At 44.1% G+C, this 27870-nt stretch overlaps 5 non-coding genes across 5 annotated transcripts; all 5 read left to right on the top strand.

The window, feature by feature from the left end:
• Positions 1-2353: 2353 nt before the first annotated feature.
• Positions 2354-2426, top strand: trnav-cac (transfer RNA valine (anticodon CAC)). Its single transcript has one exon. It is a non-coding gene; the product is annotated as a tRNA-Val (tRNA).
• A 546-nt stretch (positions 2427-2972) lies between these two features.
• Positions 2973-3045, top strand: trnav-cac (transfer RNA valine (anticodon CAC)). Its single transcript has one exon. It is a non-coding gene; the product is annotated as a tRNA-Val (tRNA).
• A 1572-nt stretch (positions 3046-4617) lies between these two features.
• Positions 4618-4690, top strand: trnav-cac (transfer RNA valine (anticodon CAC)). The gene has a single exon. It is a non-coding gene; the product is annotated as a tRNA-Val (tRNA).
• Positions 4691-22351: 17661 nt separating this feature from the next.
• Positions 22352-22424, top strand: trnav-cac (transfer RNA valine (anticodon CAC)). Its single transcript has one exon. It is a non-coding gene; the product is annotated as a tRNA-Val (tRNA).
• Positions 22425-23295: 871 nt separating this feature from the next.
• Positions 23296-23368, top strand: trnav-aac (transfer RNA valine (anticodon AAC)). The gene has a single exon. It is a non-coding gene; the product is annotated as a tRNA-Val (tRNA).
• Positions 23369-27870: the final 4502 nt, after the last annotated feature.

Here is a 27870-nt window from a genome sequence, read left to right on the forward strand (position 1 = left end):
GCCAAACCCCCAATCTTGGCTGGGTTGTAGTATAGTTCCTGCATTTGGGGAGCTTGCCGAGTCATTCTGTCAAATAACCACACAGACCCACACTATGCGCAAAGTTTTTATACAAGGTTTTTTATTCAACTTCAGGAGAGCAGATACCCCTTTTTAGACATTTGAGAAAAGTATAACATACACAACAATTTTTTCTACGGTCCAGACAAAAAGAAATCAGATGATTGGTTACTTGATCTATATCAACAAATATACCTGTTTCTTTATCTTGTAGGCACACACCTCAGTTACATATGTAAATAAAACAACAATATGACCTATTTTAAAAGTAAACAGAGGTGTATTAAACATGCTCAGCAAAAGGTCATACAGATGTTGATGAAATGGCCTAATATCATTCTTGGCCCCCTTGAGCGCTTCATCCCAGTGTTCGTACCCCCCGGTCTTTGTTACAGCAGCCATTCACTTTTCCAGGTTTGAAAGTTGATCCTCATCGATGGTTAAATCTGTAGAGAAAAGGCTCGCGTTGGCTACTTTTCTGTCAAGCACATGGTGTAATAGCGCTCTCAGGTTAGCTGCAGAGTGTTGATGACAGAACCAGTTGCAGAAGCAGTCCAGAACATTCCCCATGTTCAAAGTCCCTTAGTTCAGGTCAGAGTCTGAATCAGTGGCGTAGATGTCGAATTCCTCGTCGCTGCCCCCAGCTTTAACTTCTTTACCGAAGAAATAAGCTTTTAGCTTGCCAGCGGTTTTTCTACTCGGCTCATCCAGGTCATTGAGCAGCTGCCCAAGTTTCTCTATTATAAACGGCTCCTTTTTCAGCTCCAGCAAAATCTCATCTATGATTTTCTGGACTTGTCCCACAGTTACATGTATGTGGGAGTAAGACAGCGCCTTGATTAATGCCGGTTTCAGCCACGGTTTGTTCAGTCTTCTGTAAAACACGTTGAAATACAACAGGAAATAGTAACGGTCTGGTTCAAACAAACAACTGTGTCTCAACTGACTGGGGTGATTCACTTCACACCCCCGACAGACTTCTTTCAGAGCTCGGTCGATGAGAGCACTCAGAATATACACCAGGGTGCTTTTAACCACTCTGCTTACTTGGTCACATACCCCGGGCATAAATCCTGCATCTTCATCACGCCATTGGGACAGTCCGATGCTCATTGGGTCGCCTGGTGGTTTGTGGGGTGTTTCTACATCCATTGGACTGACCCCCTCCTGAGACGCACAGACGGTAGACAGTTCGGCAAAATCGAGGCCCTCCATGAGCTCCAGAGGCTGGGGATCCCCGAGACTCATTTGGACATCCATCGCACCGCATGTTGTTTCGTCCTGAGGGACCGGGGTCTGAGGTCTTGGAGAGTAACCGCAGTCAAAGGGTTCCAGAGTGTATACAAAATCTGGGGAATAGAACCAGGGGTGATCCCGGGTTTGAAGAGGCCTGTAGAGCCTGTCGACGTCCGCAGCTTTCGGGTAAGACATTCTCTTTAATTTTAAACCATGAATGAATTGTTGCGCCTTTTATCCTATCTCTTCACTACGTCACGACACACCGCCCTCTTAGAAGAGAGTAGCCCCTGAGCCGTCAGACCCCCCTCCAAAACCCCACACGTCGTCTGTTTTATCATCGTCGTCGTCATTCAAGGGGGATATATAATCCATAATCCAGCATATTCTCCTTCTAACCAAATCCAGTTGCGAACATTTGGTCAAGATGTCAAAACCATCATTTATACAGTTTATGACCTCTTTCAAGAACGGCCAGTCCACGGCGTCAAACATAATTTCAGTAACCTGTTTTTCTGGATCCTCCACACCCCTTTCAATAGGGTTTATAATCAGGGTACTGCTAAACAAAACCTTACGATCTGTAGTTTGAGTTAGACTCTTCACCACTCTACCGTAGTTCTGCAAGCTTTCCCATTCACACCTTTCAAAACCCTGAGTCGGAGACTCCATTTCGCATTCTCTTGGACCCTCTTGCAAGCCTTCTAGAGTCTTATCCACAAGCCCCAGATCTCTCCAGGCCATCACCTTCAACCAGTCCTCATAAGAGTATTCAATTACCGTCTCAAAAGGTTCCAACGTACCCTCCTTCTCTCCCAAAGCAAAAAGCTCCACTCCAACATAGCTGGGATCCCTTTTAAAGCGCAGGGCGACCTGCCTTTGAAAGAGTTTCCAAAGTGTCCTGATGTGCCCTTTAGCAATGCCAAACAGGTCTGTGAAAATGGCATCCTTTCGCGGCACTTCAGACGCCATCTCACAGTCTAGCCGACCTGAAATGCCTGAGCCCGTTTTACCAGCCGGCTTTGATAGGAGTTATTCGAAACACCAGGACGGGTTGGTTTCCGTAGTGTAGTGGCTATCACGTTTGCCTCACACGCGAAAGGTCCCCGGTTTGAAACCGGGCGGAAACAGCCTGCTGTGGGCCGGCCCTTTTCGTCCTGCTTGCCCTCGTGGTTCCCCGGAGGCGGTTAGGTGGCTTTTCTTCATTGGAGTGCCCGAAATTGGTGCACTCAGAGCGTCCGTCAATCGACAGGTTGAAATTGTAAATGCTGGTGTAGGCACTTTTAATTAAAATCTGATGATGAAGTTATTGTTGTTGTTGTTGTTGTTCTTGTTGTCGTCGTGGTCGCCGTCATTATTATTGTTAAAGTAAAGCTACCGTAAGGTGTAGAAGGCACAATAGCTCTGTGATTGTCTGATGGTGGCACAAGACAAGCAGCAGCTGTTTGAACAAGCCATTGAGCATCACCTTGTTGGGGTAAGTGTAAGTCTTGTCATAGCTCAGGGCGTTCTTCCTTTGAAAGAGTTTTCAAAGTGTCCTGATGTGCCCTTGAGCAATGCAAAATAGGTCAGTGAAAATAGAAACCTTTATCTCACAGGCTGGCCCACGGGAAACGCCTGTGTGCGTTTTACCAGCCGGCTTCGATAGGAGTTATTCGAAACACCAGGACGGGTCGGTTTCTGTAGTGTAGTGGCTATCACGTTCGCCTCACACGCGAAAGGTCCCCGGTTCGAAACCGGGCGGAAACAACCCGTGGTGCACGCGTGCCAGTGCCGTGTAACCCGTCCCCCATCTCTCTGCCCCAAGGGTGGCTGTCGTTTTCTCTTCCTCGGAGTGGCAAGAAATCCTGACCTTGAGAACAAACGATGTAAGAAGGGTAGCTTTGCGAGGCGCTGGAACTGACACTTTTAAAATCGATACATGTTGTTGCTGTTACAATACGACCGTAGCAGGATCGGCGACATTGCTGTTACTCTTATGTAGTTGAAGGCGCAAAATAGCTCTGATAGTCTGGTGGTGACGGAAGACCACCAGCCGTTTGAACAAGCCATTCAGCATCACCTTGTTGGGCTAAGTGCAGGCACTGTCTGATCGCAGGGCGTCCTGCCTTTGAAAGAGTTTCCGAAGTATCCCGAAATCGGTGCACTCAGAGCGTCCGTCCGTCGACAGGATGAAATTGTAAACGCTGGTGTAGCCACTTTTAATTAAAATCTGATGATGATGATGATGATGATGTTGTTGTTCTTGTTGATGTTGTTGTTCTTGTTGTTGTTCTTGTTGTCGTCGTGGTCGCCGTCATTATTATTGTTAAAGTAAAGCAGTAGTTAGATTTGTTGCTACCGTAAGGTGTAGAAGGCACAATAGCTCTGATAGTCTGGTGGTGAAGGAAGACCACCAGCCGTTTGAACAAGCCATTCAGCATCACCTTGTTGGGTTAAGTGCAGGCACTGTCAGAGCGCAGGGCGTCCTGCCTTTGATAGAGTTTCCAAAGTGTCCTGATGTGCCCTTGAGCAATGCAAAATAGGTCAGTGAAAATAGAAACCTTTATCTCACAGGCTGGCCCACGGGAAACGCCTGTGCGCGTTTTACCAGCCTGCTTCGATGGGAGCCATTCGAAACGCCAGGACGGGTCGGTTTTACCAGCAGTCTCCAACGGTAACCGTTCTAAGCAAGAGGTGACGGTGTCAGTTTCCGAAGTGTAGCGGTTATCACGTTCTCCTAACGCACGAAAGGTCCCCGGTTTGAAACCGGGCGGAAAGAGCCTGCTGTGGGCCGGCCCTTTTCGTCCTGCTTGCCCTCGTGGTTCCCCGGAGGCGGTAGGTGGCTTTTCTTCATTGGAGTTCCCGAAATTGGTGGACTCAGAGCGTCCGTCCGTCGACAGGTTGAAATTGTAAACGCTGGTGTAGCCACTTTTAATTAAAATCTGATGATGATGTTATTGTTCTTGTTGTTGTTGTTGTTGTTCTTGTTTTTCTTTTTGTCGTCGAGGTCGCCGTCATTATTATTGTTAAAGTAAAGCTACCGTAAGGTGTAGAAGGCACAATAGCTCTATGATTGTCTGATGGTGGCACAAGATGAGCAGCAGCTGTTTGAACAAGCCAGTGAGCATGACCTTGTTGGGGTAAGTGTAAGTCTTGTCATAGCTCAGGGCGTTCTTCCTTTGTAAGAGTTTCCAAAGTGTCCTGATGTGTCCTTGAGCAATGCAAAATAGGTCAGTGAAAATAGAAACCTTTATCTCACAGGCTGGCCCACGGGAAACGCCTGTGCGCGTTTTACCAGCCGGCTTCGATGGGAGCCATTCGAAACACCAGGACAGGTCGGTTTCCGTAGTGTAGTGGCTATCACGTTCGCCTCACACGCGAAAGGTCCCTGGTTCGAAACCGGGCGGAAACAACCCGCGGTGCACGCGTGCTAGTGCTTTGTTATCTGTCCCTGTAACGCGGCCGGCCATCGTTTTCTCTTCCTCGGAGTGTCAAGAAATCCTGACCTTGAGAACAAACGATCACAGAAGGGTAGCTTTGCGAGGCGCTGGAACTGACACTTTTAAAATCGATACATGTTGTTGCTGTTACAATACGACCGTAGCAGGATCGGCGACATTGCTGTTACTCTTATGAGTAGATAGTAGGGTTTTATGGGCGCGGCCTATTTTGTTATGACGTATGCCCTAAGCTTATTAATATTCCTACGTCATAATTGGGGGGCGTGATTTTAGGTAGAGTTATTTCCTTAATTATTCCTACGTCATATCCGTCAGAAAGTGTACACCCATAAAACCCTGAACAACAAGGCCGCCCATAACCTGTTGTTCTTGTTGTTCTTGTTGGTCAACTGTAGAGTGTGAATGGGTCGGCTCTTCCTGTAGTGTTTGGGGGTCTTTTTTAAATATACATGTAATGATCTTATAACGGTTTAGATTTACTAAACCAACAAGTTCTGCTGTCTGTAATGGTCCCAGGTCTTAACAATGCCAGTTTTGAATAGTGCGTTTATCATATTCACACTGTCTCTGTCTGTCTCTCTCTCTCTCTCGCCAAATCATTTTATAAGATCAACAAGTTCTGTTGTCTGTTATGATCCCAGGTCCTAACAATGCCTGTTTTGCATAGGGTACTTATGTTATCCACACTGTATCTGGCTCTGTCTCTCCCCTCAAATTTAATTAAAAATAAAATTAAAAAAGAGGGTGTGTGTGTGGGTGTTTGTGTGTATAGGTTAATTGTTTAAAAAAAAAAAAAAAAAAAGCTGTGGTTATATTTTATCTCTCACATAATGTGTTCAGTCGTTTTACTTAAATACATTCTAGGGTCTTAAAGCTCATAAGAGTTAGACTTAAGATAAGGATATGCTTTTAAGGTATTTTAGCAGTCTCAATCCCTGATGATAAGGAATCGTTTAAAAAATAAAAACAACTGATCACTCAATGCTAAATAGATCACAACACTCAAGGCTAAATCACTCACACCATGGGTGGCGGGGGTGGGCTCAGACAACAGTACGTATGGCATGTGGTATCAAAACATTAAGAATACTTTTAACCTATATAATTTATAAGCTTTGTAAAATAAACCCAAATATCTCTTTTGCGGGGATAAACGCTGTTCTGAGTAGTTTGTGACTTGTTTAATACCAAACAAAGCATCGCTATTAAAAAAAAAAAAAAAATCACTGTAAAAGCGCTAGTTATTTTTGATCTTTATAGTTATTTTCTTGGCTCAGGTTGTTTTTTAGCGCTTATAAAGGCCTGAAATATTCTTAGTGGTTTGTTGACTATAGGTCTTGATGCTTAAAAATGTTTTTTTGAGAGACCTAAAGGTTCTAATAAAAGTTTAGAGTAGAGAGGAAGAGATCGTCTCCATCTTGGTTTCTATTTGAAATTTGATGCAGTGTCATTTTATTGGTTGGTTTTGATATGTTAATTGGTAACAGGGCGGCACAAAGGCCAGACCAGAACAATGCCTTACAAGCAGATCCGGCATGTGGCCATCAGTATAAGTATGAAGGTCTGGTCTTCAGCTCGACAGACTCATACTGACCTTTCGATTTAAGACTAAAGATCAACAATGTCCGGAAACAACATCAGCGACTTCGATTTAAACGAGTTTTTAGGCAAGTCTTCAGATTATTTTCATTGACTCAGAGCGTGTTGTGTGCATGTATTGTAAATAAGGCTATAACATCTGTTTTAAGTTCTGTAAAATTATTTTTCAGCCAGTCAACAGGAGTTAATTCCCAACGCTGAGGAGATCATCTGGAACAACGACGGTAAGATTTTTGTGTTTGCGCTCATGGGTTCTTATGTATGGGTGTGTGTGGTTTTGAAGCGGCTCATTAGAGTTATGAAAACATTTTAATATATATTAATGCCGGTCTCTTTAATTACACAGAAACTATCGAAAGGCCTGTGATTAATGTCTCCGAGGATCGACCAAGAGAAGTGGTTGTCCCTAGACAGGCTGTCTGCCGACCGGGTAAGAACTAAACCCCTGTTTGTTTGTATAACGTTTCTGTAAGATGTTTGAGTCCAGTTTTGTTAATTTAAAAAAATTATCCTGTCTAACAGTATTAAGAAACGTGGTTCGAGACAACGAAAGGCCTTCCACATCGAGGGCTTGTTTCGTTTTACCTTCGAGAACCGTAACCTTTCACGAATCTGAAAGGCCGTCAGCCCCGGTATCTGATAGCTGTGAGTATATGTCTGCAGCCTGTAAGAGGTAAAAGCTTTTTATAAAGCGGTGTGGTTAAAGGTTAAACATGTCTCTTACCTTCACAGCGGTGCAAAAAGCTAAACCAGCCGAAAAACATAAGAAACGATTATTCTGTGGAGGTAAGTAAGATCTTTCAAACTTTAATGTTTTTAAAAGGGCTTTGTTTGCCCGTTGAGGGCTAATATTTAAGCCATGGGTGACCGTTTCCTGTAGGGCGGGGGCTTCTGGGAAAGATCTTTAGAAGTCCGGACAGGTCTAGGCTTGTTTCTGGGGAACGTGTTTAGAAATGACCGATTGCCGTACCGTCTGGTTAGGAAGTAAAGCCGTCTGAAAGGGTTTAGTAAGTTGTTTGGCTTATCTCATGCTATTATACTTCTGTTTTAAAGTGGTTGTAGGAAAAGGCTTGAAGGTGTTCATTGTATTTAATATTTAAACAGATCGTGAAAACGTTTGTGAAACAGGAAGTCCCGGGATCAGGAAGCGTTTACACTTGGAAGGTTCGTTTAAAAATGAAATGTTGTTGTGTGTGTGTGTGTTTTATTAACAATATTACAGTTTTTAAAGAAACATTTAAGAAACAGTTTATTTACAGCGGCTTCTCTGTTTTACATTTATTATCAAGTCCTAATAAATATATTGTCTGTAAATAATAAGGTGTTGTAGTGAATGTCTAAGGCTATTTTCAAAGGTCTAAAAAAGCTAAAGGTTTTGAATGTCCTGGACATGTTGTTTTAAGTTTGATTTCTGTCGCCGTTTAAAGATGTAAATGTAATGTATATTTTTATTCTTCCCAAGACTCTTGGGATAGTCATTCTGTGGATGAGCTATTGAGGACAATTACCCCGTCTAAGTGGGATCAAACATCTTCCCCGGTGAGATCACCGAGAGGATCCCCCACGGTGGTCTTGGAGACCCCCCAACATCTACTCAGGCCACAGCCTTCTGGGGGTAATTCAACACCCCAGATTCAGCCCGCCGCATTGTCGGGCGGAACAAATACAGGCATCCAACAACCTCAGGGGTCGCCGTCAGTCAGGGCTGACACACCACCCAACGACGGCCTGGTTTCAACATCGTCCCCCCAGACCCGTTTCTTGGCTACAGAAACGCGGAACAGTACCCCGCGCTTGGCCAGGGTGTCACCGCAAAGGCCTTCTTGGTCTCCGTCCATGAGTATACGCTCGCTCCCTGCCTCCTTCGACCGAGATTTACCGGAGCGACCATCCTTTGAAGCTGAGCCAGGCCACCAGCCCCCGGAGCTACTTCCTGAAGGTCGGCATGAGTTGCTACATACTTTGTTACAAAATCAAAGACTTGTGTTACTGGGGCAAAACCTGGTGATAGAGAGCCAAAACACCCTTATTAATACCCTTACTAACGAATTGTACCGTATTTAATGTTTTAATAGACACAAAACGCCTTACTATTGTGGGTTGTTGGAAAAATAAAAAATAAATTAAAAAATGTCCTGACTTGGTAAAAGAACTCACAAACTAAAGGATTATGAACAAGCTAGGGCCCCAAAAAGACCTTCCCGAGAGAACATCCCCGGCCCTGTTGTGAACTCCTCTGATGTCCCAATGAACCTGGAACTATTACAAATGATAAATGATTTAAATAACCCCCAATTACCACCGATAGAATGTGAATTAACACACTTACCGGTGAACCCCGACCTGTTACAGATGGTCAATGATCTAAATAACCACCTCCCACCGGTAGCGCTTATAGAGGTTCACCCCCTAGTTCACCCCGATTTGTTTGAAATGGTGGAGGCTTTGGAGGAGCTACCCCGACCAAATTCTGCCCCTATTATAAATTATTTGAGACAATTAGAACACAGGATGGCGGCAGAAGCAGCCATCACTATAGAGGAGGGTCTTGACATTAACCGGTTGGATATCTTTGAAGGACTTTTACAGGCTTTAAATGAGCCTCCTCAAAAAGGGGGTTTTGTAGATGTCAGCAGTGGGGGTGTTCGGAATGTGGAGGGTTCTGAGACTGATAAGGCTGTGGAGGACATGCTCTGTGAGAATGTAGGGGGTGAAGGCTTGGTTCAAAATGATGATGTGTCCAAGAGTACCAGTGATCCCGTGATTATAGATAGACCGGCCTATAACAATTTTAAAATGATTCAGCGTTTTACTTTTGCAGAACTTTTAAATTGTGACAATTATGCAGAAATATTTGTCAACATACACGAGGCCTTGCAGAAAATGCTTGAACAGGTTGCTGAAAGGGTCAGACCTCGAGATGTTGTACAGTTAGAACTCAGAGGGGATGCTTTGTTTAGCAACCTATCTGCAATGCTGAGTGGAGATAATTTAGATGTCTGGCTAAAATCGAAGCGTTATTGCAAAGTAACGCAGCCATCTTAGCTGATGAAAGTCTGTCTCTGGTAATGAATGTGGTTCGTAACCCTGAGGGTGGGGCGCTTAGAAGACTGTCGAAATGCTTGAAGAACGACATAATTAGGACCAAGCTCAGGCAATTAGTGGTGAGTTCCAGTGGGGACAATAAGCTCTGTTTTGCTTACAGTTTAATAAAACTACTCACCCCCGACATGCCTGAACCCCAAGCTCTGCAAGAGGCTTTAATGCTTCATCAGAGGGCCGGCTTAAACTCTCAACAGATGGTTGCCTTTTCAGACATTACCAAGTTTGAGGAGTTGTTGTCTTTAAAAATTGTTGTGTGGTACCGTTGTGAGGTAAAGGAAGTATTTGTTAAATTTCAGACACATCCTGAAACCCATACACAGACACTGTTTCTCTTCCTAGGTGATAGACATTAATTTGGAATAAAGAGTTTGACGGCTTTTTTGGGTTGTTCGTATGTTTGTCATTGGTGTTATAAGGCCTTCAATGATAAGCTTAAGCACCGCTGTGACGGTTACTGTAACGTCTGTTTCAATCCGCAATGTCGTAAGGGTTTGGCCCCTACCATCCAATGTAAAGATTGCTTAAGGATTTGTCTCTCAACGTTCTGTTTTTCCGAGCATAAGGTACAGAGGGCCGCTGCTGAGGGGGTTAAAAAACTGAGTTATTGTGATCAAACTAAATATTGCCCGCAGTGTTGCCTCCAGTACCATTTTCATGAGGTTAAACCACACAAATGTCTGGAGCCGAGATGCAGGATCTGTAATGCTGATTTAACCTCGGGGTCCGAACACCAGTGCTTTATTCAGCCGGTTAAAAAGGAGCCGCCGCACAACCGGTATGTCTTTTTTGCTTTTGAATGCCGGCAAGAAAACGGGGTCCACGTTGCTAATTATATACACTGTATTGACATGTTGGATCGTGAGTGGTCAGCTAGCGGTGAGAGTTGTGTCAGGGATTTCTTTACGCGGTATCGCGGTCCAAAATACCTCAATTACACATTTATTGCCCACAATGCTAAGGGTTATGATTCTTACATTTTGATGAAGTATCTGGTGGAAAATGGGGTGACCCCAAAAATAATAGCTCAGGGTAGCAAGATCATGTGTTTCACCGACGAAGCTTTCAACTAACGTTACATAGACTCGTTAAATTTCCTCCCCATGAAATTGAGCGCTTTGCCTAAGGCTCTGGGTTTTGAGGCTCAGAAGAAAGGTTGGTTCTGCCATTTTTTTAATACTAAGGACACTCAAAATTATCGAGGGTCCTACCCGCCCGCCTCTTATTATGGGGTTGATACTATGATGTCTCATGAGAGGGAGGAATTCTTTAAATGGTACAATACGGTTAAGTGAGGTGTTTTTGATTTCCGAGAAGAGATGGCCGCTTATTGTAAAAATGATGTGGTGATCCTTAAAGAAGCCTGTGTGCGTTTCTGCGCCGAGGTTATCAACACATCGGGTCTCGACCCTTTGCAAAGTGTGACCATAGTGTCTCTCTGCATGAAAATGTATCGGTCCAATTTCTTGCAGAGAAACACTATAGCGGTCACCACTTCTGACAACTATCGTGCTAGACAAAATAACTTTTCGACTGTCTCCATACAGTGGCTGGAATACCTGAGTGCCCGGGATAACATATTCATCAGACATGCTTTAAATCAAGGGGAAGTCAAAATGGGGCCTTACTACTTAGACGGTTTTAGCGACGTGTTCGGGCGGCGTACCGCTTATGAGTTTGCTGGTTGTATTTACCATGGCTGTCCTCAGTGCTTCGACCCAAACACCTTTAACCCCGAATCACAAAAACTCTGCGGTGATATCTACTATGATTTCCAGGAACGAATTGAAACTTTAAAAAACACCTATGGTTTGAACGTGCTGGTGATTTGGGAACACGAGTGGACGACCCTGAAGCAACAGGATGCGGGGGTACAATGGTTTTTGGAAACCTTGGACTTTCCTGAATGTCTAGAGCCCCGGGATGCGTTATTTGTGGGTCGTACCAATGCCCTCTGTTTACATTATGAGGTAAAGGAGGGTGAGAGAGTAGATTACTATGATTTCACCAGTCTGTACCCTTATGTCAACAAGACCAAAATGTACCCGGTGGGGCGTCCAACCATTGTTTATCGTGACTTTCTCGAAATCGGACATTACTTTAGTTTGATCAAAGTCACCATGTACCCTCCTCGCGAGCTGTTCTTACCCGTGTTGCCTTACAGGTGTTCGGGAAAATTGATGTTCCCTCTGTGTAGAACGTGTGTGGAAACTGAAAATCAAACTACCTCTTGTCTGCACAGTGATGAAGAGAGAGCGCTGACGGGTGTCTGGTGTAGCATTGAGCTTGACAAGGCGGTGGAGAAAGGTTACAGAGTCGGTAAGGTGTATGAGGTTTGGCATTTTTCTGAAAAAACTGATACTCTTTTTGCTGATTACATTATGACCCATCTGAAAGGGAAACAGGAGGCATCGGGCTATCCCTCATGGTGTGTTGACTCCGCGGCCAAAGAGCGATACGTTCAGCAATATTTTGAAAAGGAAGGGATCCGTCTAGAGCCGGGGAACATAACTGTAAACCCCGCCAAGAGACAAATGTCCAAACTGATTTTAAACAGTCTGTGGGGTAAGTTTGGGGAAAGAAATTACCGTCTAAACACAACCTTGATTAAAACCCCTGAACTGTTCATAGAATTTATGTTTTCCAAACAACATGCAGTATCACACTTTCAATTCTTAAATGACCACGTGGCACAGGTCCAGTGGAGGGCCCCTAAAGATTTCCCCACCAAACAGGGGAACGTTAATGTTTTCATAGCGGTTTTTACCTCGGCTTACGCCCGGCTTGAACTGTACAACTTAATGGATCAGTTGCAGGAACGCACGCTCTATCATGATACTGACTCTGTAATCTTTGTCACCAGGCCAGGGGATTGGGTCCCTCCCCTCGGGGACTACCTTGGGGAGTTAACGAGCGAACTAGATCCTCAGGACCACATAGTGGAGTTTGTTTCAGGGGGTCCTAAGACTTACGCATACAGAACGGCTGCGGGTAAGACCTGTATGAAAGTTAAGGGTTTCACTCTGAACCATTGTAACAACAAGCTCATTAACATCAAGTCTCTGACGACCCTGGTAGAAAGTTTTGTAACCGAGAAAGACGCGCCTCCTCGTGAGATTATTACAGCCGGAAATCAGATCTATCGCAATAAAAAGGGGTACACGTTGGAAAATAGATCACTAAACAAACGGTTCAGGGTGGTGTACAATAAAAGAGTGTTGAAGACTGATTATACCACTCTGCCTTATGGATATTAGCGGTGGTTTTGAAAACAGACTTCAACACCCTTTCTCCTGTATTATAGCCGGTCCCTCCAATTCGGGGAAGAGCTATCTTATAAAGAACATCATAGAAGATGTGGACGCAACCGTGTCCCAAGCTCTTGACAACATAGTGTGGTGTTTCTCTTGCTGGCAACCTCTCTACGATGATTTGGCTTCGAAAAAAAATAATCTGAAATTTGTGCAAGGTCTCCCCGCCTCGTTGTGTGGCGATGACTTGTTCCCGCCCGGTAATACTAACCTAGTGATCCTTGATGACCTGATGGAGCAGGCCGGTGACAACAGTGAAGTGGAAAAAGCTTTCACAAAGTACACTCATCATAGGAATTTAAGTATTATTTATTTAGTTCAAAATCTATTTTTTCAAGGTAAAAAAAGCCGCACTATTAATTTATATGCCAATTATATAATTCTTTTTAAAAACCCCAGAGATAAACTACAGGTCACCGTCTTGGCTCGTCAAATGTACCCTAACCAGACCAAGTTCTTTTTGGAGGCATTTGAGGATGCCACCAAAAAACCCTACGGGTACTTGATTGCGGAATTAAATGCACAAACCCCAGAAGACTTTCCCCTAAGAACAGGTTTGTGCCCGCACGATTGGCCGGCAGTCTATGTGCTAAAGAAAAGGAAATAAATAAGAATGTCTGTTCGGATTAAAAGAAATCTGCCGCTTTTGCAAATGTTATTTGAGAGGAGCCCGCGCCATAGGAAAGCTGTGCTGGCAGGGGCCCCCTCGGATTTGATCGAGACCCTGTGTGAAATAGCTTTTAACATCTTACGCGGTAATATACCCCTAACCCCTTCTCAACATTCTAAACTCAAAAAACAAAAAGCGGTTATCAAGATCATCGCTAATAAGAAGTATTCTATTAAAAGAAAAAGAAAGAAGATTAATCAAACCGGGGGTTTTATAGGACCGCTGTTGAGCATAGCCGTGCCTTTCCTAACCAGTCTTCTAGCTTCCAGAGTGGGTTAATAATGGAATATGCTCAGAAAATGTTTTTGATCCCTCAGGAGCAGCTTGAGAAACTGAGAAAAAATGTTGTCGGGCCAGAGCCCATTAGACAAACGGCCGAAAACAACCTGGACTCTGAAATGAAAGCTATACAGGCCAGGGCCGATTTAAATCAGTATTCCAAAGCCCAGTTGTATACCAACACGTTACAGCGCTACCTCCGTCTGGTTAGACAGGGTGAAAAAGATCAAAACATTTTAACTTTAACCATGGCCTCTCAAGAAAATGGTTCTGGGGCTGATGCGGGGGGAACGGTTGATAAAGATGTTGCGGTGACCGAACCTGTAGAGAGTTCAGAGGGAGATGTTGTAACGGATGTTTTGAGAAACATGCCGGCCAGAAGCAAAAGACATGCACAATATATCCTGCACAAAATGGTTCAGAAACTGCGGGTAACGGCTTGGAATGAACAGGGTGAATTTGTTTTTAAAGGACTACTGATCAAAGGTTCACACATGTTCGATTTGTTGAAGAGTGTCACTAGCACTAATAAGGTACCCGATAGTCGCCGACCTGTAGGCTGGAATGCTTTCCTACAGGCGATGGCCTGTCTGAACATGCCCCAATCAACAGTTCCTAACCAGGAAACGCGACAAAAAATCCGTCTGTGTAAAGAGGTGGAGCCTGATCTGACTCCGATATCTCATTACTCTGACCATGCTGAGCGACCATCCTCAGGATCTATCCATTGTTGGGAAGCTTATTAATCTCATGTTTTTATTTGTCTCCCCTGTAAATAATGACCCGACAAACAATTTTTTATTTTTATTTTTTATTTTTCAAATGTTGTACATTTATTTATACCATAACCCCTGCTTTGTATAAGAATTGTGTTGAATAAAAACAAAACTAATGATTCAAAGGCTGTTTTCATTATTTTTTCACCTTAACACGCATGACATCTTTTAAAATCCTCACAAGAACACCCCATCTGTATACACGGCTGGCTAGGGTCGTAAGTCATTGTGTTATAAGGGGGGGTCCACAGTGTCCTGACAAACTCTGCCACTTTTTTATCATTTTGGCCTAAATCCTCACTGTACAAGGCCATAATATCGGGGTATGACCTTCCTTTAGATCTATGAAATAAGAAAAACACACAGTGTTGACCACAAGTGAAGGTCTGAAGACTTTGTACTTGACGACCGCTGTAAATGGTTTCTTGACAGTTGTTGAGCAGAAAGTTATTGATCTTCCGAGGGAAAGGTCTGAAATCCGGGGGGTTTGCATAGGAATCAAAAAATTCACCACGGTGGTCCTCCCTTAGATAAATAGCCAGCCAATGTTCTCCGGGCATATTTTTAGGGTGTGTGTTGATTATGTACATTGCAGGTAAATTCTTGATCTTAAATTTAGGCAGCTGATCGCAGGTGTAGACTCCTTGAAACAGTTTCCGTGAGCTGGCCAGGGCATTCATGATGTGGTTGAGCTCTCTGGTGTTCATTTTAATAATAATCATACATAACATTTCTCCTCTGATTCACCTCAATAATGTTGTCAAACACTGCATACACGACCATATTTACAGTGCGTGGTAGAGGCTGCTTGAAACGCATCTCCAAACGCATATTGCCCGTCTTCATCAGTGAAAAATGTTGTCCACACTCTTCGTCAGGGGTCAGGTTGAAACCGTACAGGGTGTAACCGCTGCAGTATTCCCGGCGATCGATCAGCCGGGAGTTTGATCCTTGAGATGGCGACCCGTAGCCAGTACTAGACTGTCATATTCACGAACCACATTGCCGTTTTCAAAGTCAGGTTGAAAAGGTCTGGATGGAACCTGCACACCATCGACGTACAACGCTATAAATTCCGCGTTATAATGTTTAAAGTTAAAGGGGTTCTTGTTGTAAACCCCGGTAAATGCATCATTATCCACGAGACCTATAATAACCTGTTTTGGGAGCTGTCCTAGAAACAGATTTTCCTGGTTCATCACCCGTGTCCCTGCGGGGATACTGTGGACTTTCATATAGACTCTTTCGATCGGGTACTTGGCGTTTGCCGTCATTAACGCATGCGCGTGTCCTAGTTTAACCGCCGGGGAGACGGACACTTTTTTCACAAACAGCGAGGCCGATAATATGGTCAGTTTATATTTTTCAGTATCAGGGGTCATCAGACAAAAAGCACTTTTACTACGGATCATTTTAATTTTAATGTCTACCCCGTTGAGCATGAGTTTTTCTAGGAAAAATATGTCTGCATGGATATGCCCCATTAGCTCAAAGGTCCTCCCTTCTGTTGAAAAGGCCGTTCTTTTTTGCAAACCCTTATTGAGTCCCTCTGGATCCTTGTCGTCCATAGCTTCCGGGATGTCTTTGAAGAAAAGGCCGGGGTTGAACTGTTTGCTTAGGGTCTCCTCACTATAATTAAGTATACACTCCATCATGGCTCTATAGGGGTAAGTATTGCTGCTTTGACTAATGAGCCGATCTCCCAGGGTCACATCCACCTGTGAAAACATGGTGGCCACCGGGTAATTGATGACCCCAGCGTTGGTCGTCTTCTCGATTGCATCGCCATCCTCATCAGTCACTTTACAGTTCATTAAAATAAATGTGTTATTCAAATCAATATAATCCTCGCCATTGCCAGCTATAAAAAACTCCAGAGGGGCCGTGTCTGAAATTGCAGAAAGAGGGGGAATCTCTACATATATGATCTTATCTATACTCGTTTGAGTGTATGGAACTGTAAACAGATCCAGTTCTGATTTGACGCATTCTTCCGATAGACTGTGGACAAAAGACATGTTTAAAAGATGTATCCTGAGGCTCTATTTTTCTTTCTTTGAGACTTTCTTTTTGCAGGTTTTTTCTTGTGCTGCTTCCTTCTCCGAGTGTTTCCACGATATGTTGGAGAATGAGAGATTCTTCGTTTTTTGTTAGCCACGGATCTTTGTCGCCCCCTGGTGGACACATGCTGTTTCTTCTTTTACCCCCCTCCTCGCCATTACCATGAGACCCGAACCCTCCTGATGCTCATGGCTAGCTGCCCGGTTCATAACATTGGTGAACACGTCACTAACAATATTTTTAGCCGCTGATTTCAAGTGGGGTCTGGCTATAGCAAAGCCTCTCTTAAGCAGGGGTATGGCCATTCTAAAGAGACCACGAAAGAGTCCTCCTAGACCGGCGCCATACATTGTGGGGGCTCCTACAATACCGGGCAAGCCGTTCCATCTTGCATCTTGTAATAATCCACATAGGCGCTAGGATCTACATAACCCCTCGAGGTAGCCATTTTAATAATGTACAAACTGTTTCAGGGGTCGAAAATGTAGTTTGACATTAACTTTACCGAAGCGGAAGGGTACGTTGATATTCTGATCCGATTTTACTTCGATCGTGATGTTGTCAAAGTGGGTCTTTGAGACTGGTACGTAGTGTGGTTTGTCATAAGTAATTGTGACCATGTCATTGCTTTTACCTTTATTAAGTACATTTCTCAAAAGGGGGACATAACTATCCCCGACCCTCTGGTGGGTTATGATATCCGTATACACATAAAGAGTGTAAAAGCCGCCCCACCACTTCTGAGAACCTGCTCTCTGTGTCAGAATAGAACCCAAATATACGCCCCAGTTGGCCGCTGGTTTGAATGCTAATACCTGGTTTTGACACCTTGTACACTCTGTTTTTAATAGGGTTGTAATATAGCTTGATGTTGGGGGTGCCTTCTGAGAACTGTTTATGCATCTCATCTAATATTTTATCCACATTGTCATAATAACCTCCTTGTATCGTGAATGTCCATTGACTCTTTTTAACATCATCAAAAATGGCGAAGGTGGCATCCTTATCTTGTAAAACAGCCCAAGTGTAAGGATACTGTATTTCCGCCAACCCCACTTCCCACGACCCCCTTAGATCTATAGATTTTCCAAATTGTACCGTGTAACTGGATATTTCATTTTTAGGATATATATCGAGAGAGGCATTACTGGGTAGAGTCACGTAGAAGCCTCCTGATTCCATCTTGAGAATCGAAAGTAATGCCCCCAACACACCCGCGGGCATGTTGTTATAAGGATTGAATATCGCAAACCTGTTGTTCCGGGACCCAACTATTGAACTTTTCAGGCCATCCAAGCCATTTCATCAACACATATTTTTTCCGGTTCTGGGTTTTTTCAGCTAATATCTTTTCAACTCTGTATACACTGTCTTTACCCACAATAATTTTTTGTAACTCGGCTTCGTAAAACGTTCCTTCTATATCCTCCCTGTCATAGTCTTTTAACCGGTACACGGGGGGGTCTCTACCCAACTGTTCGGTAACTGTAAAATATTCGTCAGAAAATGTTTGTTCATAACCTTTGGCAAAAGTACTCCTTAGCTTTGAAACGCGAACCACATCACCGATGTTGAACTAATAAGTAGTTTTTCCCTTCTTAATAAATGGTCGGTATAATTTTTTATAGACCTTAAAAGAATTACTTTGATCAACATCTAAAGGCTTCATTTTAATACTGGTGTGATACCCTTGGTTGTAAGCATCGATAAAATCTTGAACTTTATCAAAATACTTGAACGTGTTGACCGCTGTAAAATATCTCCACATTTTGGTCTTTATGGTGCGGTTAAACCTCTCCACTACCGATGCCCTAAGCTCATTACCGGTGGTGAAATGATGTATTTTGTGTCTCTTCAGTAGATTCTGAAATTCTCTGTTGAGAAACTCTTTTCCTTTATCAGTCTGCAGTTTTTTAGGACATCGACCCTGGGACAATATATCCTCAAAGGCCCTTGTCACCGCCCGACCTGTTTTATTATGTAGAATGCGAGCCCAGGCATATTTTGATAACACATCGATACACATCAACATCAATTTGTGACCATTGTTATGTTTTGATAAATTTGACATATCGACTAGATCCATTTGCCATTGTGAATCTATGTCAGTTGCATATACGCGGTTTCTTTTAAAGTTAATCCTGAGAGGTTTATGTAAGGTATAGGCGTCTTGTTCCTGTAACCATTCTGAAACAACCACATCATTAACCTTCACTCCGGCCTCAGCGAGTCCTCTTTGAAAACCCTTCTTACCCGCCAAACCCCCAATCTTGGCTGGGTTGTAGTATAGTTCCTGCATTTGGGGAGCTTGCCGAGTCATTCTGTCAAATAACCACACAGACCCACACTATGCGCAAAGTTTTTATACAAGGTTTTTTATTCAACTTCAGGAGAGCAGATACCACTTTTTAGACATTTGAGAAAAGTATAACATACACAACAATTTTTTCTACGGTCCAGACAAAAAGAAATCAGATGATTGGTTACTTGATCTATATCAACAAATATACCTGTTTCTTTATCTTGTAGGCACACACCTCAGTTACATATGTAAATAAAACAACAATATGACCTATTTTAAAAGTAAACAGAGGTGTATTAAACATGCTCAGTAAAAGGTCATACAGATGTTGATGAAATGGCCTAATATCATTCTTGGCCCCCTTGAGCCCTTCATCCCAGTGTTCGTACCCCCCGGTCTTTGTTACAGCAGCCATTCACTTTTCCAGGTTTGAAAGTTGATCCTCATCGATGGTTAAATCTGTAGAGAAAAGGCTCGCGTTGGCTACTTTTCTGTCAAGCACATGGTGTAATAGCGCTCTCAGGTTAGCTGCTGAGTGTTGATGACAGAACCAGTTGCAGAAGCAGTCCAGAACATTCCCCATGTTCAAAGTCCCTTAGTTCAGGTCAGAGTCTGAATCAGTGGCGTAGATGTCGAATTCTTCGTCGCTGCCCCCAGCTTTAACTTCTTTACGGAAGAAATAAGCTTTTAGCTTGCCAGCGGTTTTTCTACTCGGCTCATCCAGGTCATTGAGCAGCTGCCCAAGTTTCTCTATTATAAACGGCTCCTTTTTCAGCTCCAGCAAAATCTCATCTATGATTTTCTGGACTTGTCCCACAGTGACATGTATGTGGGAGTAAGAGAGCGCCTTGATTAGTGCCGGTTTCAGCCACGGTTTGTTCAGTCTTCTGTAAAACACGTTGAAATAGAACAGGAAATAGTAACGGTCTGGTTCAAACAAACAACTGTGTCTCAACTGACTGGGGTGATTCACTTCACACCCCCGACAGACTTCTTTCAGAGCTCGGTCGATGAGAGCACTCAGAATATACACCAGGGTGCTTTTAACCACTCTGCTTACTTGGTCACATACCCCGGGCAAAAATCCTGCGTCTTCATCACGCCCCCGGGACAGTCCGATGCTCATTGGGTCGCCTGGTGGTTTGTGGGGTGTTTCTCCATCCATTGGACTGACCCCCTCCTGAGACGCACAGACGGTAGACAGTTCGGCAAAATCAAGGCCCTCCATGAGCTCCAGAGGCTGGGGATCCCCGAGACTCATTTGGACATCCATCGCACCGCATGTTGTTTCGTCCTGAGGGACCGGGGTCTGAGGTCTTGGAGAGTAACCACAGTCAAAGGGTTCCAGAGTGTATACAAAATCTGGGGAATAGAACCAGGGGTGATCCCGGGTTTGAAGAGGCCTGTAGAGCCTGTCGACGTCCGCAGCTTTCGGGTAAGACATTCTCTTTAATTTTAAACCATGAATGAATTGTTGCACCTTTTATCCTATCTCTTCACTACGTCACGACACACCGCCCTCTTAGAAGAGAGTAGCCCCTGAGCCGTCAGACCCCCCTCCAAAACCCCACACGTCGTCTGTCGTAGTTCTGCAAGCTTTCCCATTCACACCTTTCAAAACCCTGAGTCGGAGACTCCATTTCGCATTCTCTTGGACCCTCTTGCAAGCCTTCTAGAGTCTTATCCACAAGCCCCAGATCTCTCCAGGCCATCACCTTCAACCAGTCCTCATAAGAGTATTCAATTACCGTCTCAAAAGGTTCCAACGTACCCTCCTTCTCTCCCAAAGCAAGAAGCTCCACTCCAACATAGCTGGGATCCCTTTTAAAGCGGTAACCCCGTCGAGCCCCCCAGAACAACACCCAGGAGCGTTCAATCTTCAAATTGGTGAGTACAGGAACCCTTGCCCGGGATTGTTTCTTGCGGGGTTTCATGTTGATGTCGCTGGACATGTTGAAGAAGCGGGATGTTTCAGAAGCTGAGAATTAAAGAGGTATTGCCTAAAAGAAGCGCGGGTTCTTAAATAGAGAGGAGAGTTTCGGGGCGTTGCCTTCAGAGGGGTGGGGGTATTTATGGGTGGCCTTGTTGTTCAGGGTTTTATGGGTGCACACTTTCTGACGGATATGACGTAGGAATAATTAAGGAAATAACTCTACCTAAAATCACGCCCCCCAATTATGACGTAGGAATATTAATAAGCTTAGGGCATACGTCATAACAAAATAGGCCGCGCCCAAAAAACCCTACTATCTACTCTTATGTAGTTGAAGGCGCAGTATAGCTCTCATAGTCTGGTGGAGACGGAAGACCACCAGCCGTTTGAACAAGCCATTCAGCATCACCTTGTTGGGTTAAGTGCAGGCACTATCAGAGCGCAGGGCGTCCTGCCTTTGAAAGAGTTTCCGAAGTGTCCTGATGTGCCCTTTAGCAATGCAAAATAGGTCAGTGAAAATAGAAACCTTTATCTCACAGGCTGGCCCACGGGAAACGCCTGTGCGCGTTTTATCAGCCTGCTTCGATGGGAGGCATTCGAAACGCCAGGACGGGTCGTTTTCCGTAGTGTAGTGGCTATCACGTTTGCCTCACACGCGAAAGGTCCCCGGTTCGAAACCGGGCGGAAACAACCCGCGGTGCACGCGTGACAGTGCCATGTTACCCGTCGCCATCTCTCTGCCCCAAGGCCGGCCGTCGTTTTCTCTTCCTCGGAGTGGCAAGAAATCCTGACCTTGAGAACAAACGATCGCAGAAGGGTAGCTTTGCGAGGCGCTGGAACTCACACTTTTAAAATCGATACATGTTGTAGCTGTTACAATACGACCGTAGCAGGATCAGCGACATTGCTGTTACTCTTATGTAGTCGAAGGCGCAGTATAGCTCTGATAGTCTGGTGGTGACGGAGGACCTCCAGCCGTTTGAACAAGCCATTCAGCATCACCTTGTTGGGCTAAGTGCAGGCACTGTCAGAGCGCAGGGCGACCTGCCTTTGATAGAGTTTCCTAAGTGTCCCGAAATCGGTGCACTCAGAGCGTCCGTCCGTCGACAGGTTGAAATTGTAAACGCTGGTGTAGCCACTTTTAATTGAAATATGATGATGATGATGATGATGTTGTTGTTCTTGTTCTTGTTGTTGTTGTTGTTCTTGTTTTTCTTGTTGTCGTCGTGGTCGCCGTCATTATTATTGTTAAAGTAAAGCAGTAGTTAGATTTGTTGCTACCGTATGGTGTAGAAGGCACAATAGCTTTGTGATTGTCTGATGGTGGCACAAGACGAGCAGCAGCTGTTTGAACAAGCCATTGAACATCACCTTGTTGGGGTAAGTGTAAGTCTTGTCATAGCTCAGGGCGTTCTTCCTTTGAAAGAGTTTCCAAAGTGTCCTGATGTGCCCTTGAGCAATGCAAAATAGGTCAGTGAAAATAGAAACCTTTATCTCACAGGCTGGCCCACGGGAAACCCCTGTGCGCGTTTTACCAGCCGGCTTCGATGGGAGCCATTTGAAACACCAGGACGGGTCGGTTTCCGTAGTGTAGTGGCTATCACGTTCGCCTCACACGCGAAAGGTCCCTGGTTCGAAACCGGGCGGAAACAACCCGCGGTGCATGCGTGCCAGTGCCGTGTTACCCGTCGCCATCTCTCTGCCCCAAGGCCGGCCGTCGTTTTCTCTTCCTCGGAGTGGCAAGAAATCCTGACCTTGAGAACAAACGATCGCAGAAGGGTAGCTTTGCGAGGCACTGGAACTGACACTTTTAAAATCGATACATGTTGTTGCGTTACAATACGACCGTAGCAGGATCGGCGACATTGCTGTTACTCTTATGTAGTTGAAGGCGCAGTATAGCTCTGATAGTCTGGTGGTGACGGAAGACCACCAGCCGTTTGAACAAGCCATTCAGCATCACCTTGTAGGGCTAAACGCAGGCACTGTCAGAGCGCAGGTCGTCCTGCCTTTGAAAGAGTTTCCGAAGTGTCCCGAAATCGGTGCACTCAGAGCGTTCGTCCATCGACAGGTTGAAATTGTAAACGCTGGTGTAGCCACTTTTAATTAAAATCTGATGATGATGATGTTGTTGTTGTTATTCTTGTTGTCGTCGTAGTCGCCGTCATTATTAATGTTAAAGTAAAGCAGTAGTTAGATTTGTTGCTACCGTAAGGTGTAGAAGGCACAATAGCTCTGATAGTCTGGTGGTGAAGGAAGACCACCAGACGTTTGAACAAGCCATTCAGCATCACCTTGTTGGGTTAAGTGCAGGCACTGTCAGAGCGCAGGGCGTCCTGCCTTTAAAAGAGTTTCCGAAGTGTCCTGATGTGCCCTTTAGCAATGCCAAACAGGTCAGTGAAAATGGCATCCTTTCGCCGCACTTCAGACGCCATCTCACAGCCTAGCCGACCTGAAACACCTGAGCCCGTTTTACCAGCAGGCTTTAACGGTAACCATTTGAAGCAAGAGGCAGCGGTGTCAGTTTCCGTAGTGTAGCGGTTATCACGTTCGCCTAACGCGCGAAAGGTCCCCGGTTCGAAACCGGGCGGAAACAGCCTACTGTGGGCTGGCCCTTTTCGTCATTCTTGCCCTCGTGGTTCCCCGGAGGCGGTGGGTGTCTTTTCTTCATTGGAGTGCCCGCAATCGATGCACTCAGAGCGTCCGTCCGTCGACAGGTTGAAATTGTAAACGCTGGTGTAGCCACTTTTAATTAAAATCTGATGATGATGATGATGATGATGTTGTTGTTGTTGTTCTTGTTGTTGTTGTTCTTGTTGTCATCGTGGTCGCCGTCATTATTATTGTTAAAGTAAAGCAGTAGTTAGATTTGTTGCTACCGTAAGGTGTAGAAGACAACAGTTGGTATGGCGTGTGATATCAAAACATTCAGAATACTTTTAACCTATATAATTTATAAGCTTTGTAAAATAAACCCAAATATATCTTTTGCGGGGATAAACGCTGTTCTGAGTAGTTTGTGACTTGTTTAATACCAAACATAGCATCGCTATAAAAAAAAAAAAAAAATCACTGTAAAAGCGCTAGTTATTTTTGATCTTTATAGTTATTTTCTAGGCTCAGGTTGTTTTTTAGTGCTTATAAAGGCCTGAAATATTCTTAGTGGTTGTTGACTATAGGTCTTGATGTTTAAAAATGTTTTTTTGAGAGACCAAAAGGTTCTAATAAAAGTTTAGAGTAGAGAGGAGAGAGATCGTCTCCATCTTGGTTTCTATTTGAAATTTGATGCAGTGTCATTTTATTGGTTGGTTTTGATATGTTAATTGGTAACAGGGCGGCACAAAGGCCAGACCAGAACAATGCCTTACAAGCAGATCCGGCATGTGGCCATCAGTATAAGTATGAAGGTCTGGTCTTCAGCTCGACAGACTCATACTGACCTTTCGATTTAAGACTAAAGATCAACAATGTCCGGAAACAACATCAGCGATTCGATTTAAACGAGTTTTTAGGCAAGTCTTCAGATTCTTTTCATTGACTCAGAGCGTGTTGTGTGCATGTATTGTAAATAAGGCTATAACATCTGTTTTAAGTTCTGTAAAATAATTTTTCAGCCAGTCAACAGGAGTTAATTCCCAACGCTGAGGAGATCATCTGGAACAACGACGGTAAGATTTTTGTGTTTGCGCTCATGGGTTCTTATGCATGGGTGTGTGTGGTTTGAAGCGGCTCATTAGAGTTATGAAAACGTTTTAATATATATTAATGCCGGTCTCTTTAATTACACAGAAACTATCGAAAGGCCTGTGATTAATGTCTCCAAGGATCGACCAAGAGAAGTGGTTGTCCCTAGACAGGCTGTCTGCCGACCGGGTAAGAACTAAACCCCTGTTTGTTTGTATAACGTTTCTGTAAGATGTTTGAGTCCAGTTTTGTTAATTTTAAAAAATTATCCTGTCTAACAGTATTAAGAAACGTGGTTCGAGACAACGAAAGGCCTTCCACATCGAGGGCTTGTTTCGTTTTACCTTCGAGAACCGTAACCTTTCAAGAATCTGAAAGGCCGTCAGCCCCGGTATCTGATAGCTGTGAGTAAATATCTGCAGCCTGTAAGAGGTTAAAGCTTTTTATAAAGCGGTGTGGTTAAAGGTTAAACATGTCTCTTACCTTCACAGCGGTGCAAAAAGCTAAACCAGCCGAAAAACATAAGAAACGATTATTCTGTGGAGGTAAGTAAGATCTTTCAAACTTTAATGTTTTTAAAAGGGCTTTGTTTGCCCGTTGAGGGCTAATATTTAAGCGATGGGTGACCGTTTCCTGTAGGGCGGGGGGTTCTGGGAAAGATCTTTAGAAGTCCGGACAGGTCTAGGCTTGTTTCTGGGGAACGTGTTTAGAAATGACCGATTGCCGTACCGTCTGGTTAGGAAGTAAAGCCGTCCGAAAGGGTTTAGTAAGTTGTTTGGCTTATCTCCCGCTATTATACTTCTGTTTTAAAGTGGTTGTAGGAAAAGGCTTGAAGGTGTTCATTGTATTTAATATTTAAACAGATCGTGAAAACGTTTGTGAAACAGGAAGTCCCGGGATCAGGAAGCGTTTACACTTGGAAGGTTCGTTTAAAAATGAAATGTTGTTGTGTGTGTGTGTGTTTTATTAACAATATTACAGTTTTTAAAGAAACATTTAAGAAACAGTTTATTTACAGCGGCTTCTCTGTTTTAAATTTATTATCAAGTCCTAATAAATATATTGTCTGTAAATAATAAGGCGTTGTAGTGAATGTCTAAGGCTATTTTCAAAGGTCTAAAAAAGCTAAAGGTTTTGAATGTCCTGGACATGTTGTTTTAAGTTTGATTTCTGTCGCCGTTTAAAGATGTAAATGTAATGTATATTTTTATTCTTCCCAAGACTCTTGGGATAGTCATTCTGTGAATGAGCTATTGAGGACAATTACCCCGTCTAAGTGGGATCAAACATCTTTCCCGGTGAGATCACCGAGAGGATCCCCCACGATGGTCTTGGAGACCCCCCAACATCTACTCAGGCCACAGCCTTCTGGGGGTAATTCAACACCCCAGATTCAGCCCGCCGCATTGTCGGGCGGAACAAATACAGGCATCCAACAACCTCAGGGGTCGCCGTCAGTCAGGGCTGACACACCACCCAACGACGGCCTAGTTTCAACATCGTCCCCCCAGACCCGTTTCTTGGCTACCGAAACGCGAAACAGTAACCCCGCGCTTGGCCAGGGTGTCACCGCAAAGGCCTTCTTGGTCTCTGTCCATGAGTATACACTCACTCCCTGCCTCCTTCGACCGAGATTTACCGGAGCGACCATCCTTTGAAGCTGAGCCAGGCCACCAGCCCCCGGAGCTACTTCCTGAAGGTCGGCATGAGTTGCTACATACTTTGTTACAAAATCAAAGACTTGTGTTAGTGGGGCAAAACCTGGTGATAGAGAGCCAAAACACCCTTATTAATACCCTTACTAACGAATTGTACCGTATTTAATGTTTTAATAGACACAAAACGCCTTACTATTGTGGGTTGTTGGAAAAATAAAAAATAAATTAAAAAATGTCCTGACTTGGTAAAAGAACTCACAAACTAAAGGATTATGAACAAGCTAGGGCCCCAAAAAGACCTTCCCGAGAGAACATCCCCGGCCCTGTTGTGAACTCCTCTGATGTCCCAATGAACCTGGAACTATTACAAATGATAAATGATTTAAATAACCCCCAATTACCACCGATAGAATGTGAATTAACAGACTTACCTGTGAACCCCGACCTGTTACAGATGGTCAATGATCTAAATAACCACCTCCCACCGGTAGCGCTTATAGAGGTTCACCCCCTAGTTCACCCCGATTTGTTTGAAATGGTGGAGTCTTTGGAGGAGCTACCCCGACCAAATTCTGCCCCTATTATAAATGATTTGAAACAATTAGAACACAGGATGGCGGCAGAAGCAGCCATCACTATAAAGGAGGGTCTTGACATTAACCGGTTGGATATCTTTGAAGGACTTTTACAGGCTTTAAATGAGCCTCCTCAAAAAGGGGGTTTTGTAGATGTCAGCAGTGGGGGTGTTCGGAATGTGGAGGGTTCTGAGACTGATAAGGCTGTGGAGGACATGCTCTGTGAGAATGTAGGGGGTGAAGGCTTTGTTCAAAATGATGATGTGTCCAAGAGTACCAGTGATCCCGTGATTATAGATAGACCGGCCTATAACAATTTTGAAATGATTCAGCGTTTTACTTTTGCAGAACTTTTAAATTGTGACAATTATGCAGAAATATTTGTCAACATACACGAGGCCTTGCAGAAAATGCTTGAACAGGTTCAGACCTCGAGATGTTGTACAGTTAGAACTCAGAGGGGATGCTTTGTTTAGCAACCTATCTGCAATGCTGAGTGGAGATAATTTAGATGTCTGGCTAAAATCGAAGCGTTATTGCAAAGTAACGCAGCCATCTTAGCTGATGAAAGTCTGTCTCTGGTAATGAATGTGGTTCGTAACCCTGAGGGTGGGGCGCTTAGAAGACTGTCGAAATGCTTGAAGAACGACATAATTAGGACCAAGCTCAGGCAATTAGTGGTGAGTTCCAGTGGGGACAATAAGCTCTGTTTTGCTTACAGTTTAATAAAACTACTCACCCCCGACATGCCTGAACCCCAAGCTCTGCAAGAGGCTTTAATGCTTCATCAGAGGGCCGGCTTAAACTCTCAACAGATGGTTGCCTTTTCAGACATTACCAAGTTTGAGGAGTTGTTGTCTTTAAAAATTGTTGTGTGGTACCGTTGTGAGGTAAAGGAAGTATTTGTTAAATTTCAGACACATCCTGAAACCCATACACAGACACTGTTTCTCTTCCTAGGTGATAGACATTAATTTGGAATAAAGAGTTTGACGGCTTTTTTGGGTTGTTCGTATGTTTGTCATTGGTGTTATAAGGCCTTCAATGATAAGCTTAAGCACCGCTGTGACGGTTACTGTAACGTCTGTTTCAATCCGCAATGTCATAAGGGTTTGGCCCCTACCATCCGATGTAAAGATTGCTTAAGGATTTGTCTCTCAGCGTTCTGTTTTTCCGAGCAT

Source organism: Amia ocellicauda, assembly GCF_036373705.1.
Source record: "Amia ocellicauda isolate fAmiCal2 chromosome 11 unlocalized genomic scaffold, fAmiCal2.hap1 SUPER_11_unloc_4, whole genome shotgun sequence".
NCBI lineage: Eukaryota > Metazoa > Chordata > Actinopteri > Amiiformes > Amiidae > Amia > Amia ocellicauda.